The following is a 12,348-nucleotide window of genomic DNA, read 5'->3' on the forward strand; positions in this document are numbered from 1 at the left end:
AAAATCTGTAAAAATTATGTGATGTGCACTCATCCAAGACGACCTACATGCAAAACAGCGTTGTCTAGTATTAAATGTACAAAGCAATGAAGAAAAATGACAATACATTGCCGATTTATCGGCGCAGTTCACAATTGTGCTTCAGATGTTCTATAGCAAGCAGCAGCATATTAGTGGTCACGTGAGACTTTGAATTTAGTTCTCATTTTGTCTTTAATCTGCATGAATCCAGTGACTGACAGATCTTGGCCTATGCTTGGTCATGCTGCTTGTAGACACTTAAGGTGAAGCATCCATTGGACCAGCAATCGGACTTTTTCACTCAATGTTTGAAGTTGAACTTTTGAACTCTTCCTCTTGTTAAATGACGTGGATATGGAAAATAGGTTTAGGTGGCTCAGTAGGTAGCCATAGGGACTGCTTGTGCGAAGTGGGTCAGAAGAATTTGCCATCCAAAAGCTTAACCAGTCGAGTTTATAAGGACCCACCATCCTAAGTGGTCTTTTCTGAAGAGCAATGTCATTACAGCTCTGTAAAATGGTCTTCGGTGAGGACTGATTTCTGCACCCTCAAATACATATTCATATAGGTTTAGATAACTTTCATATTGAAGTCAAAGTTGCTGTCACACTCAACTTTCCAGGCCTAGGATTGTTAAGGCCACAGTTGCAGCATATTACAGCCTAGTGCTCTTTGACATTCTATGTTCAAGGCAGCCAATTAAAAAAAAAATTCCTTTAGATCAAAGAATATGATCATGAGAATTAAGTCTTCCCAAATTATGGGCACTTATAGACTAAGTCGGCAGGATTTTCATTCTGGGTAGAAATCTCCTAAGCAGGATTGCCTGACTATGGGGCTGGAGAATCTGTATGACTTTGCACACAGCACTTCTCTCTTATGGAGTGTCTATTCAAGCTCTCTTTTGGTGAATCTCAGATCATACTTTCTTTCCCTCCTAGCCAACTTAACAGCAGCGCATTGCAGCAATGGTGTTTGTATAATGCATGTTTTCCTTTAAGGGCTGGCTCCCAAGGATGCAGCTGTGCAGTTAATGCCACGAGCTGCATAATAGTGAAACACATAGTTTGAAACAGTGTGCCATTACACCAGGGAATTTGATGACTCTACTTAATATAGATTGCATTTGAAAATTGGCAACTCAAAGGACACTTTTGAAAATAGTGTAAGCCATGCAACACTGTTTTAACACACCTAAAGTAGACAAAAGGAAGTTATGGGGATAATTAAATAGTAAGGTGAATGTATGGAAAATTGTAAACCTTCAAAATATATAAAGCAAATCAAGGACCGATAGGGACAGAGTATAAGCATCAGGGATTCTAACATAACCTGTTGGATCTGCTAAATGCTATAATTATTCAAAATAAACAAAAAAAACTGAGAAAATGAACAAGCTATGTTAAGAGCTCTGATATTTTTGATAAACACCAAAATCTCTTGTTCAGTTTTGAATGAGGATTCCACTGTTTGAGAGCTAACAATGTCATTTTTTAAATCTGGATTGTCGAGCAGTATCAGATGATCAGTGCAATATTATATGTTTCATCAAAGGTACACACTATATGCTACAATATCTATGCTGAGCATACAAAGACACTTTGGTGATGTGTGTTTGAAAATGCTTTTGTAGGAATACATTTTTTTGAATATTTTATTTATAACTTTCCAGACTTGGTCTCAAAGACCTTTCAACAATATTATTGTCAGTGAGTACAATCAACACTGATTACAACTCATTCAAATCCATACCATACAGGTTCCTCTGTTGAGACCTAATTTATCTCCTTCCCTACCCTCCTGCTCCCATGACATTTAACATTTAACTAGTCAAAAAAAAACTCAGGACAATAAAAACATTCACAACAGAATAACTCATACATCAGGAAGTTATAGGTTTGTCACAGCATGGTGGCCCGGGTCCAGGCCAATTTCTTTTCCTGACTTTACCCGGCTGGAATGAGACAGATTCTCCCCCCCTTCCCCCCACCCCACCCCAAATAACTGATGAGGAAGCAGGGAAGGCATATCAGCGAGGCACAGCAGTCCTCCCTACAACTGTGCTCTTATAAAGTTTAAATATGGTTGCCAAACCTTTTGGAAAGTGCCATACCTCCCCCTGAAGTTGTACATGATTTTCTCCAGGGGAATGCAGCCTTGCATCTCCTTGTTCCACACCACAATGCTCAAACAAGAGTTGGACTTCCAGGTAACCGCTATCACATCCTGGCCACCGCCAATGCGATCATTACAAATTGAATTTGGAACTTAGACAGCTTCATTTTAAGTCTTATGTCCATTATATTACCCAACAGGAACAACTCTGGGTCCTGTGGGAATTCTGTACCTATAATTTTCCCTAGGGCTTCGCCTAGTTCTGTCCAAAGGGCCTTACCTTGGTACATGTCCAGGTTGAGTGCACAAAGGTCCCGGTTGATAATTCTGGCTTAGATTTGCGGAATAAGGTATAGCTGATGCAAAAAATTGTATTGCACTATCCTATAGCGTGCACTGATGATTGCAGTCATAAATCGTTATTCCTTGGTCTGAGTCCCATTTCTGCCTTGATTTATAAGAGCTTCATTTAGGTCCTACTGCTTGGAGGAGGAAATACATTGCCGAAATGAATTTCCTATGTTCCCCCTTCGAATCATGGTCTCTGTGTCACTGTACTTTGATAGGGCTGTGGTTGGATCTAATTTGTCCTGTAGAAAATATCTTATCTGAAGGTAGTAGTGGAATGTCCTGTTTGATAAATCATATTTATGATTAAGTTGTTCAAATGACATTAGCTGCCCCTGCTCGTAATAGTCCCCTATACACCTGATGCTGTTCCGGTCGGTGCCAGATGTCCAGGATTTTGTTACCTACCGTCAAAGATATTAATTGATTTGGAGTCAGGAGTGTTTTTTGGGGACAGTCCCACTTTTATTCCTAAATATTGATTAATGTTATTCCAAATGTGAATAATTTTTTCAATATGGGGCTGTCAGTTTTCCCAGATAGCAATTTAGCATCCCATTTATGAATGAAATCCTTTGCCACCTTCTTGCCCACCAAGTGTAGACCAATTTGTACCCAGGGTGGCACATCCGCTCCCTTGAAAAGTGAGGAGATGTATCTTGACTGGGCTGCCCAATAATACATTTTGAAGTTTGACATCTGTAAACCACCCAGACTAATATCCCAGTTCAATTTCTCCACTTTCCCATTCTATAAAAATGTTCTTAACCATGAAAGCAGGTTCTAGAAAAAACCCTGGGGCAACGCTTTGGGCAGTGTCTGGAAGAGATACTGAAGCCTTGGCAGCACATTCATTTTAATACAGTTGACCCTGCCCACTAGCGTAATGGGCAGGGATATCCACCTGTTCAGGTCCACCTCGATCTTTCCCTGCAAGGGGGTGTAGTTTAACTTGTATAGATAATTAAATCGTTATCCATTCTAACTCCTAGGTATTTGATTGCATATAGTGGCCACTTTAAGTAACAATTCTCTTGACCCGTGAGTGGCATAATTTTGCTCTTGACCCAATTGATCTTATATCCAGAAACATTCCTATAGAATGTAGAGTGCCATTTGGACAGTGATTTTAAATGGGTCTGTCAGATATATCAACACATCATCAGCAAATAGGTTGATCTTGTGTTCTTCCATGACCAACTTTATAGCTCTTAATGTCTGGAACCCTGTTGAATGGCCTCAGCCAACGTTTCCATAGCCAGTATGAACACAGCTGGAGATAATGGATACTCCTGCCTACTAAACTTTGTCAGAGGGAAGGCTAAGGAAATTTGCCCATTGGCCACAACTTTCGCCTTGGGCGCGTGATATAGCGCCCGTATCCAATTAATTTCTCCAGCACTTTAAATAAAAAGTCCCACTTCATTCTGTCAAATGCCTTCTCTGCATCGAAGGCCATGGCAAGGCCCCCCCTTGTTTCTCATTTGTGCCAGGTGTAATACACTCAACAGTCTACGGATGTTATCTGCTGCCTGTCTTTTTGGTATAATGCCCATTTGATCTTTATTTACTAGCTTTGGCAAATACTTCATCAATCTATTTGCTAGGGCTTTGGCTATTATCTTATAGTCTGTGCTTAATAACAAAATTTGCCTATAAGAAGATGGCAACAATGGATCTTTGTCTTTCTTTTGGATTGTCGTAATAATTTCCATTGAAAAAGAATCTGGGAAGTGTATGGTCCCCATTGCCTGACCCACCGCCTCCATATAAAGAGGCAGCAGTAAATCTTCAAATTCCTTATAGAACTCAGATGAAAACCCATCCTCCCCCAGGAACTTGTTAGTTTGCAATGAGTTCAGTGCCTTTTCTATCTTGTTTTTTGTGAAGGGACCACCTAAGTCTTCCTGCTCTTCTAAATCCAAATTTGGCAGCTCTATCTTGGACAAGTACTCACCAATTTCATCTGACCTCCCTACCAATTCTGATTTATATAAACCTTCATAATATTCTCAGAAGTTATCAATCATTTCCTTTGGTTTATAGGAGATCCTATCTTCCCCAGTTTTCACCACACTGATATTTCTCGAGGCTTGCTTCCTCCTTAACTGCCGTGCAAGGACTTTGTGGGCTCTTTCCCCAATTCATAGTATTTTTGTTTTGATCTCAGTGTGGCATTTTCCATACTGTCTGTTTGAAACGTGTTATATTTCAGCTTCATATTTGTAATAGCCCTGTATTGATCTTCTGAGCCTGATCTTTGGAAGTACGCCTCGAGGGTGTCCCATAGGAGGAATTTATCTGGAGCAGAGGTGGAATTAGCCTCACAGAATAAATCTATTTGCCCTCTTACAAAACTACAAAACTCCGATTTCTTCAACTGCAATGGATTAAGATGCCATCTATAAACTGTTTCCTGTTTATCTGGCATTTCAACCATTATCACCAAGGTTGAATGATCTGAGAGAAATCTTGTTGCACACCTAATTTCCATGATCCTACCCTCTACATGGGCTGAAGCCAAGAAAAAAATCTATTCTAGTGGATGAGTCATGTTGCCTTGAGTAGAAGGAATAATCTCTCTCTATCAGGTGCTTCCACTTCCATATATCAACCAAATTCAGCTCTTTCATACCCTCAATGGTTGCTCTTGCCACATTTCTTTTGTTATTTTCTTTGTTAACTTATCCAAAACTGAATCCAAACAAAAATTAAAGTTTCCCCCAATTAAAATGTTTTCCCTTCTCTCTGCCAATCTCAGGAAAATATCCTGCATAAATTTTTCATCATCAAAGTTGGAAGCATATACATTTACTAAGGTCCAGGATTCCGAGTATATCTGACAGTGTACCCATACAAATCTACCTGCTTTATCTATAGTCACACCCTGCACTCTCAATGGAACTTTCTTCCCTATCAAGTTTGCAAGCACCCCCCCCCTTGCCTTCTAACTGAACAAGAAGGCTATTACCTCGCCCACTCACCCTCTTTTTAGCTTTTGATCCTCTTGTTCAGTCAGATGGGTTTTCTGGAGGAAGGCCAGGTCTACACCCATTTTCTTAATGTGTGCCAAGACCCTTTTTCTCTTAACATTTCCATTTAAACTGTTAACATTAAAGCTAACACATGCTTTTAGCCATTGCCCCTAGGGTTATCAATATAGTAGTCCTTCCACACCTTCAACACCTCAAATTCCTGTCTCCACCAACCAATTGTCCTCGGCCAACTGTCTCCGTTTGCCAGAACCACAGCAAACCTTAGGTAAAAAAAAAAGCGAGGACTCAAAAATTCAAGTAATGAGATACAAAAAGACATAACATCAATGAAAGCTATAATAGAACAACTGGTTCACCCCAAGCAACTCCCCTGCTCCCAACCAATATTCCATCCCTCACCCCCTTCCCCACCGTTGGTGGCCATCACCCTTAATTTGCCACCACCCCTCCAAATATAATAGGTCAAGCACCCCGCATTCATACTCCTCCTCAGATATCATTTTTCCCCTTGTCATTTTGTATATTTACTTTTTCTCCTCCCTTTTCATAAACCCAAAAATAACATGTAGTTGTGCCAAAATACCATAACTATTTACACTAGATTCTTGCATTACCATTATTTATTCCCTATTTTTACTATTGCTTTTCTTTGCCTCTCCACCCCCCCCCCCCCCCACCCACCCCAGGACTGGTAACTCTTCGACAAATTGCTGAGCCTTTCTTAGCTCAGATAGGAACTTCCTGTCCCATACCCCCCCCCCCCACCCCAGCATTACTATTTTCAGGGTGGCTGGGTACCTCAACACACATTCATAGCCTTTTTGCTTTATTAACCTTTTGACTGGTTCAAATTTCTTGCTTGATTTCAACAGTGTTGGCCTAATATCAGAGTAAAAATTATTGTACCCCCCCCCCCAATCTCCATTGGGTTCACCCTCCTTTTCTCATTGATTGCAACCACTCTCACAAAGTTTTCCCTCTATTTTGGTAACACAGCAACTTTACCAAGATTGAGCAGGGTCTCTGCCCAGGATTTAGTTTTGGAAGGGGGATCAGTGAGCCCTCTCTATTTCTACATTGTCGCCCAGCATGTCCCTGCCCAATATTTCGTGGATCCACCTCTGGTGGGGGAGGAAAAAGTATACTGGGGTTTCCCCTCCATGCCCTCTTTTAATCCCACTATCTTTATATTGTTTCTGTGACTGAAGTTCTCCAGGGTGTCCAGCTTGGACCAGATATGCTCCCTTTCCTTCATCAGGACACGCTTTTTTTCTGTTTTACTTATCTTGTCTTCATTAGTACCCACTCTATCCTCAGCCTCTTTCATTCTTTCCATTAAGCCAGAGAGGGCCTCTTGGATTTTATCCAACATTTCTCCCATGGTTTGGTTTCTATTGTCCACTACTTTAAATAGTCTGTGTTCCATGAGGCCCATTGCCTCCATCACATCTTGCAGAGAGGACTCCGAGCCCCCCACCCTGCATGGTCTGTGCCCTAGGTAAGCCTCTTCCAGGCCTCCTGGCTTCATGGGATTTCCTTCGACTGCTGTCGCTTCTGCCCCTGTCTCTGTCCTCCCCTTCCTCAACCTCATTGCATGAACACTCCACGCTATCCGACTCGACACTATGGTTCTTTGAGCGCCCTGGGCCCCAACTAGGCTCTTCAACCAAGAACCTTTGTCCCCTTCCTTTGCGATCACTGTACTCACAGTCCGTGGCTTGAGAGTTGTGCGCAGTGTGAACAATCCCGGCCCAGTGGTCCTGCTCCTCCAACTCTCAGCCGCCACTCTCGTTGTCCGTGGCTTGAGAATCATGCACAGTATGAAATCCCCCAGCCTGGCAGTCCTGATCCTCCATATTGCGGCCGTGACATTCCCTGTCTGCGGCCTGAGCGTCACGCGTAGTGCAAGCTCTCCTGACTAGGGGAGAGGGGGTCCCAAGGCTCTCCCCCCTCCCCAGTAGACTTTACTGGGCTCTTGACAAACCACGGAACCTTCAAGGCAGCGCTGTCTACCCGTTTGCTCTAGCTGGATGGCGACATCACTGCTGGGCCTCTGGGCAGCCCTGCCATTTTCATCATCACAAGGCACCTCGATTTGCTCTGGAGATTTCGTCGTCGACTCCTTGCCGTTTCTGCTTGTTGATTTACTTTTCTTTGTCATTGTTTCTGATCCTGGTGCTTTTCCACACCACTTGTAAGTATTTTGACTATTTTAAAAATTTTTTGTTATAGTTTAACATCTTGTAGATCTGGTAGCTCCAGGGTCTTGCCTTTGCTTATTCTCCCCTGCACCACGTGACCTCCTTGTAGGAATACGTTTTGAAAGAATAATATCTTACTCTGGGAGCTGCTTTCTTATTTGTTAAGTCCATGTTTTTTTCCTCTGGAGTAAGTTCTAATTTTTGAAATTTAACCTGTTTTTGTCTTGTAGCTTACTGGTATCTGAAATACTAGTCCAGTCTGTCTTTTTTCGTGAAATAATTCAGCAAGGTAGTACTGTGGTTAATATATACAGGATGCTCGACAGGACTCGATAGTTTGCCAAAGTACAAACTTGTGACCTACATAAGTCAAATTCACTGATGACTTTTTTTTGTGGAAAATTTTATTTTTAATTTGCATCAATACATATATATAATTATTCATCATACAATGTAATAAAAATGATACCAAATGATATATATATTTTTTCTTTTTATCCCCCTCCCTCCCCCCAAAAGAAAAAGAAAAGAGAAAAAAGAAAATAACACCTGAATTTATTTATCATTCACTATTCATATATTCCTAATATATTATTCTATCCTGTACATATTAATTGGAAGGAGTTGGTATTGTGGATGATGTGGATGGAATCTTACTGATGAAATCCATATATGGTTTCCAAATTATTAATAATAATTATAAGTAATCTTTTCCAATGGTATACAATTTTTGAATTTCTGTATGCCATCTATCCAATCTTGTAAAATTATCTGACTTCCATGTTACTGCCATACATTTCTGTGCCACTGCTATTGCTACACTCAAATTTTTGTTGATATTTGTCTAACTTCAATTTTGTATCAGTGTCATATAAATCACCAAGCGAAAATATTCTGGAATCTTTTGGTACCTGTATCTTCATAATTTTTCCCAATAATATATTTGTCTTCCTAAAATTTTCCCACTTTTTCACAAGACTAAACTGCATGTAATAATGCTCCTGTTTCTTTGTTGCATTTGAAACATTTGTCAGAACCATTTAAATTAAGTCCATGTAATTTATATGGAGTCACGTCTCCAGAATGGAGGACCATCACCTTCCCAAGATCATGTTATATGGCGAGCTCTCCACTGGCCACCGAGACAGAGGTGCACCAAAGAAGAGGTACAAAGACTGCCTAAAGAAATCTCTTGGTGCCTGCCACATTGACCACCGCCAGTGGGCTGATATCACCTCAAACCGTGCATCTTGGCACCTCACAGTTTGGCAGGCAGCAACCTCCTTGGAAGAAGACCGCAGAGCCCACCTCACTGACAAAAGACAAAGGAGAAAAAAACCAACACCCAACCCCAACCAACCAATTTTCCCTTGCAACCGCTGCAACCGTGTCTGCCTGACCCGCATTGGGCTTGTCAACCACAAACGAGCCTGCAGCTGACGTGGACATTACCCCTCCATAAATCTTTGTCCGTGAAGCCAAGCCAAAGAAAAGAAAGAGTATAATTAGTGTAAAAATAATTTATATTGTACCATTTGATATCTAACATTAATTGTATTATTACACTCTTCTGGCACAATCTTGACCAGGCCTCATCGTGAATTTGTATATTTAAATCTTTTTCTCTTTTTAACTTAAATAATTCTTTTTTTCTGCATTGTGTCTTGTAATTGTATATACATATTAATGATAAATTTCTCAATAAATGTATAAATTATTAAATATTCAAACGGTAAAACACAGGATTCTGTTGACACTGTGGTTAAGTGAAAAAACATAAATGCTGGAGAAACTTAGCAGGTCAAACAGTGCCTTTATGTAGCAAAGGTGAAGATGCATCACAGCTCAAGCCTGAAATGTTGGTGATGTATCTTCACCTTTGCTACATAAAGGGAGAGGGGACACATGATGGAGTAGTGGCTGGTTAGGGAAAACTAGCCCTCCACAGAGAAAGTTGGAAAAAAAGATAGAAAAGCAAGGCAGAGAAGAAAAGCATAAAAAAGACACAAGATAAAATGTATACGAAGAACTTGAGGATGGCTCCAAAGAAGGAAAATACTACAATGACAAGTAAAGAAGAGATAAAGAAATCATTGGAGAAAAATAGAGGAAGGCCTTACCAGAGTCCGTGAGTAGGGAACTCTCCCAAAGAGGATGACCCAAGCGGCGAAGCCGGTAAGTGTGCAGCTGGGTGCCGACAACCCCTGGGGTAGTCTAGATCGTTGGCTTATGGAGCCTGAAAAAGAAATGCCAGCGCGCATGCGCAGTATGCATTCTAAAGAGGACGCTGATGGGGACAGACGCCAACCGCAAAATGCTGACACGGTAATGGGAGAAGCCGCGGAGAAGACCGATAGAAGCAAGATTAACACTGAGCTAAGAAATGGAGCAAGAGAAAGAAGATCAAGAGGAAGATAAAAACATACAAGAAAAAATACAAGGTAAAAAACAGAAGCAGATGGTAGATAAGGAATACTTTGACAGTCAAATAAAGATTCTAATGAAAATAATGGTTGAGTTCAGTAATATTTATTTTTAAAAAACCATGTAAGAGACAGATTTAAAAATACAAAGAATGGAGAATGCTATGGCAGAAATGAGAAAGCAAAGTGATGAAGTGGAAGACAGAGTGATAGGTATAGAAATGGAGGTGAATGAGTTAAGAGAAAAATTGATAGATAAGGAGATTAAGAAGACACATGATAGTTATGTCAGCAGACATAATAATATAAAATTCTCTAAAATGTCCATTTTTTTGGGCCAGTATATCATGTCTTCTTAATCTCCTTATCACTATCTTCCAATTTTTCTCTTAACTGTGGGCCTGAAAGAAGGTGAAGAAGGGGCAGATATAACAGGATTTATAAATAGATGGATCCCACAGGTCTTGGGAGTAGAACGCCAAGAAGAAAAAGAAATTGAAAGAGCCTATAGAGCATTGGCGTCAAAGCTGCAGCCACATCAGAAACCACGATCCATACTAATGAAACTACTACCATATACAAGAGAGAAAATATTGCAATGAAAGGAGTGAAAGAAAATAAAGAACCATTGGAGTACAATGGGAAAAAATTATTATTTTTTCCATATATTAGCTTCGAACTTTTAAAGAAGCGAAAGAAGTTTAATTTGGTAAAAAAAACTGGTCTATGGAGAAAAGGTTACAACTTTGTGTTACGGCATTCAACAGTGTTGAAGATATTCATCCTTGGTGGGCAAAATAAACTTTCAGATCCAGAAGAAGCTCATCGCTTTGCAGACCAATTACCAAATAAGCAACAAGAAAAGGAGTAAAGAAAATACTAAAAGCACTGTTAAGTTAATGTATATAAATAAGTTGGAATGTTAATAGTTTGAGTACAGACATTTAAGGAAAAAAAGTTATATTTTTAAGAATAATATATAGTGATTTCTCTGGGGAATGCAGTTGTGGTTGTCTTGCGAGGTGGCAAGGGCAACTCAGTAAAGGGGGATTTAATATTGTTTTTTTAATATTCTTTGGTTTTCTTATGGTTTTTGTTATTTTCCTACTCATTGTGTCATCGCATAGAGTAAAGAGTAAGAACAATCTAAAGAGTGATTTTAGAAGAAGGGAGATGGAGGGGTTGAAAAGGTGGGAAAGAGGTGAAAATGGATGGGTAAGATGAATACATTGAACTATATGACTATTAATATTAATGGAATTCATAATCAAATTAGAGGAAAAAATGACTGACACTACTTAAAAAGGAGAAAATAGACATAGCATTTATACAAGAAACACACTTAACTGAGTTAGAACACCACAAACCCTGAATTGAGACTAGATAGGTCACGTAGTGGCATCATGGTACAATTCAAAAGCCAGGGGAATTGCTATATTAGTTCATAAGAATCAGACCCAGCACGTAGATACGTAATGATGATGTGCCAGATTTATTCAGAATCTTAGAACTTGAACATTTATGTACCTAATCAAGATGACCAGGAATTTATGTAGGACATTTTTTTTTAAGATAGCAGACACACAGGGAGACATTTTACTAAGGGGAAGGGAGGAAAAATGAAAATGTCACTGTGTATATTTTAATGGTGAAGTATTAAATAAAAAATTATTTAAAAAATCTTTGCTACATAAAGGTACTGTTTGACCTGCTGAGTCTCTCCAGCATTTGAGTAGTTTTTTTTTCAAATATTCAAATGGGCTCTATTCTGGAAGTCTAAAATTTGTGCCTAATTTCCTTTTTAAATATGATTTAAGCTGGTAGCATGAAAAAATAGTATTTGGTATATTGTATTTCTGTTTCATTTGTTCAAAAGTCAAGAAAAAAGAACCTAAGAAGCAATCTTTTATCCTCTTTATCCTGTTATTGTGCCAGATATCAAAGAAAGTGGATTCTGCTTTAATGTCATCTTAGCTATTTGGTAGTTCTTAATTCCTCTTTCTATATGAATTCCATTCCATATCTTGAATAAATGTTTTACAATTGGTACTCCTTTCAAAAGTTTCTCGTTCCATTTACACAAAAAATGTTCTGGATATGTACCCAAGTTGTCTTATCCCCAGTTTGATAATAGGAGGATAGAAATCTTAATTGAGCTGCTTTATAATAATTTTTTTAATTCGGCAACTGTAATCCTCCCTTATCAAATTTCCAAGTTAGTTTTTCCAAAGCTATCCTTGGCAT

The 12,348-nt window shown here is 39.5% G+C and overlaps 1 long non-coding RNA gene across 17 annotated transcripts in view; it reads left to right on the forward strand.

Moving 5' to 3' along the window:
* Nucleotides 1-12,348, forward strand: part of LOC138738794 (uncharacterized) — a 321,374-nt gene that overhangs the window by 5,698 nt on the left and 303,328 nt on the right. The gene's annotated exons all lie outside the window — the stretch shown is intronic.

The sequence above is a fragment of the Narcine bancroftii genome, chromosome 7 (assembly GCF_036971445.1).
Source record: "Narcine bancroftii isolate sNarBan1 chromosome 7, sNarBan1.hap1, whole genome shotgun sequence".
In the NCBI taxonomy this organism is placed as follows: domain Eukaryota; kingdom Metazoa; phylum Chordata; class Chondrichthyes; order Torpediniformes; family Narcinidae; genus Narcine; species Narcine bancroftii.